Raw genomic sequence first — 4,339 nt, 5'->3', positions numbered from 1 at the left:
GGGGGTGAGGAGCAACTTGTGTACATTGATACAGCAGGAGTGGGAGCCATTTATTGTAGGACCGGAGGGGTATATATACATTACACACAGCTTATCTTAATTAACATCAACTAGATACAGCAGTCAACCAATAAGGAATCTCCACACTTAATGGCTCACTGGCATTACTTCACAAACCACTCCCTCTGCAAAATGCCAGGCGCCATCTTGACTTGTTTACAGACTCTAACACTCTACATTTTAATCTTTAAGCCTCTGGAACCAAATCCTAATACTTCCACTTACAAACCCAATAATATTGGGCAAAAAAATATAACCTCTCTGTACCTCAATTTCCCTTTCTACAAAATAAGGATAAAAACAATTTAACTTATGGGTTATTATCAGGAATAAATAATATAACAGAAAAAAATGCATATAATGGTGATTGATACACACAAAAAAATAGCCATTATTATCATTATAGGTCCCATCCCATACCATAAACACTAACATACACACTCACATACATATATACATGTTCTATGTATTTATTAGTATTTGTGGTGTACTGAACAAGACATAATTATAATAGTATATAAATGAATAAGACTTTTCCTAAACCTAATTTAGAGAAAATTGTTGCATTAAAAATGGGTAAGTTTGAGCCGGATGTGGTGGCCCATGCCTGAAATCCCAGTGGCTCAGGAGGCAGAGGAAGGAGCATTGCAAGTTCAAAACCAGCCTCAGCAAAAGTGAGGCACTAATCAACTCAGGAACACCCTGTCACTAAATAAAATGCAAAATAGGGCTGGAGATGTGGTTCAGTGGCCAAGTGCCCCTGAGTTCAATCTGCAGTACCCCCTCCCTAAATGGGTAAGTTTAGGGAAAAACTTTATAATCAAATGTTTAAAACTGTCATTGGCCTATGAAAATGAAGAATAGTAAAAGTGCATTTTAATTTACCCTGACTTTTTTCTTTTTTTCATCAGGTCCATATTTAATACAAAATTCATTTCAACTGCCTTGATTTCCAATTCTTTTCTAGAGTCTGCCTGTCATTTGAAAATGACTTTCAAATGGCTAGGGTATATATAACTTTACATTAATATTGTCATGCTATAGACAAGTAAATTTATACATGAAATTGATGGAATAATAGTAGGAATGAACTCTCCAAAAGACTTTTAAAAAATGCTTTATAAAAGTTTCACTGAGATTTTCTTGTAAATAATGTGGCACTTGTGAGATTAAAAAATTCATTACTTTAACATCTTAGCTATTCCTTATACATAGGAGGCCCACTCTTGTTCAGTCTTTGAAAACCTGCTTCCTATGTGTGAACCAATCTTCTCAGCTTATTCCTGCAATTTTCCCAATCTTGAGTGAATTTCACCTTTTCAATATGGACTTCCTTGGTCACACCATTTAAAATGTTGATACTACCTATATAATTCTTGGTCACACCATTTAAAATGTATAGATATACTATCTATATAATTCCTGTCAGTCAGTCTCATATGTTTGTGTTAATACTTATTATTAACATACAATGTGTTCTATTTACATATCTACTCCAATTTTTTCAATCATTCCACATTAAAAGGCACAGACTTTATTTCTTTAATTACTCCTCTACCAATAGTGACTGAAGCAATAGCTGGCATAGAGCACTTAATAAATATGAGTTACATGAATAGATAGTCCCCTGCTCTCTCTAAAAGCACATATAAAATCTTGGATTTTGGGGGGATGACTTAAGACATCTTTTGTGTACTGTTCTATGTAAAAGTATCAACAACAAAAAACCAATGGTTTTGAATTACATAGTCCCTAAATTTACCATTTGGCTGAAGTCCTTTACAAAAGGAATGGTAATTGTAATTGAGTTGTATAATTCTCAAAATAGGTTTTAGGGTAACTAATATTTATTTTTAAATTAGATAATGGAAACACAGAGAGAAAATAAGTTGAGTAAAAACAATAGAGAAAGAGCATGGAATTGACCTTTGGCTTCTAATTCTAAAGCCAATCTCAGATAATTATAATATTTTCTTTATAACTATCATGTAACTGATACAGAATTTGAGCCCCAGGTTGAGTTCACAGATCATGACTTCAATCATACTGTGCTACTAAGTTTGAAAGTTTTATATTCTAAGATTTATTATAGCATTTTTATTTACCTTTCTGGAGCCCTACAAAAGTCCAGGAGTCACAAAGACCACCCTTACCACTAATACCAACTACAAGTTTGGGAACTAGCTGAAAGTTTAGGTGTCCCCAAGACTACCCTTGCACCACTTACAGGTTTCAAGATCCTCAGACCACCTTCAGTTTTGATAACTCCCTGAATGGTAGTTCTTGTAATGTAATATGCATCGCAAAGTTCATGCCTATCACTGCTATTATTCAAAATTTGAAATAGAAAATTATGTTTTCATGCATAAGAACATACTTCTAGTAGTAACTAGAAGTTACTTATTCAAAAATATTTCAGGCTTTTATATTGCTGTTTTCCTGTTTTTATTTTTTGGAAGGAAAGGCTGGGGAGGGGAGATATTTTACCCCCCATGACTTGCACGTTCAGTTTTATATAAATTTTTTTTTAGATAGTGCTACTTTATTGTGCTCACTACTATCCTATGGCTTTCTGAGAATAATCATTCCACAGTGCTATACGTGTAGTTTTAATTCTAAATGGAAAAACTGAGACACATGCTTCAAAATCCTATGCCCAGTGTATGACAGATATGAGGTGTAAAGACTAGTCTCTCCAGCTTAAGAATCCATTTTTTTTAATTTCCTTTCTTTGTTTTTGAAAATTTACAAAGCTTTATTTCATCAGCCAACTATCAGGCAATTATCCTAGGCATATGAAAGCACAACTGATGGCATGAATGGCATTTGATTATTTATCAGTCAATACAGTTATGGAATGGATTTGATTAACTGGTTCAGCTGAAAACTTGACTTTAAACTGGCACACTGGCATAAGGTCACTTCCCATGTACACCATTGTGTGCAGTAATTCTCTGACACTATTTCCATCTGATAGTCTACACTTTGGTAAAAGAAAGATTTGATGAGGCATTGACAACACACAGTGAATGAAGAAAGGCTAAGAAACAAACCAGTCTTGCAAAGGAAAAGGAGGTTCAGAGTCTATTTTTGCAAGAAAAGGATGTTTCTACTTCCCCCTACTTCACAGCAGCAACTGAGGGGAAATTTTTTCATTGTTATTTTTTGGGAAAATAAATTTTTATAAATGTTTTATTTTTTCCATATTTTAACTGGTGGGTTATATTGATACATATGATGGAATTTGTTTTTACTTATTTTTATGTGTACACGGTATAACAACATAATTTGGTCAATATCATTCTGTAGTATTTCCCCTTTTCTCCACTATCTTCCTGCTCTCTTACCTCTGCTTTACTGGTCTTCCCTTCCATAATCACAAGACCTTTTCCCCTTCCACCCCAACACACACATCTTTCTTTTCCTTTTTCCTTTTTGGCTACCTCAAATGAGAGAAAACATATGAACCTTGACTTTCTAAGTTTGGCTTATTGTGCTTAACATGATGTTCTTAAGTTTCCATTCATTTCCCTTCAAATGACACTTTTATTTTTCTTTACGGTTGAATTAAACTCCATTGTGTGTGTGTGTGTATCCATTAACAGACACCTAGGCTGGTTTCATAGTTTGGCTACTGTGAATTACACTGCTATAAACATGGGTATGCAGGTATCACTATAGTATGCTGAATTCAATTCTTTAGGATAAATATTGAGAAATGGTATAACTGAATCACATGGGGGTTTCATGATCTTTTATACCAACAGTGTAAAAGTGTTCCTTTTTCTTCACATTCTTCTTCAGCATTTTATTATTATTTGTATTCTTGATGACTGCCATTCTAACTAAATTAAGGTGAAATGTGTAGTTTTGATTTGCATTTCCCTAACTACTAACACTATTAAAGATTTTTTTAACATATTTGCTGGGAAGTGTTTGATCATTTGTCTATTTGTTAATTGGGTTAATACATTTTGTTTTGGTTTGGTTTCACTTTCAAATTCATTATATATTTTAGATATTAATCCTCTGACAGAAGAGTAACTATCAAAGAGATTTTCCCCCATTCTATAGGAATATGCCATACATTTATTAACTCATGGCATTATTTCCTGAACTTTGGAAGTTCAACTGAGAATGTTGTTGCCTGTACCTGGAGTTGCATAGCTTCTGATCTAAGTCCTGCCTTTGATCCATTTTGAGTTGGGTTTTGTGCAGAGTGAGATGTAAGTTATCTATCTCATTTTTCAACATATGGATAACCAGTTTTCCAAGTATC

The sequence above is a fragment of the Marmota marmota genome, unplaced genomic scaffold, assembly GCF_001458135.2.
Source record: "Marmota marmota marmota unplaced genomic scaffold, marMar, whole genome shotgun sequence".
Classification (NCBI taxonomy): domain Eukaryota; kingdom Metazoa; phylum Chordata; class Mammalia; order Rodentia; family Sciuridae; genus Marmota; species Marmota marmota.
Note: the sequence above shows the minus strand (reverse complement) of the source record.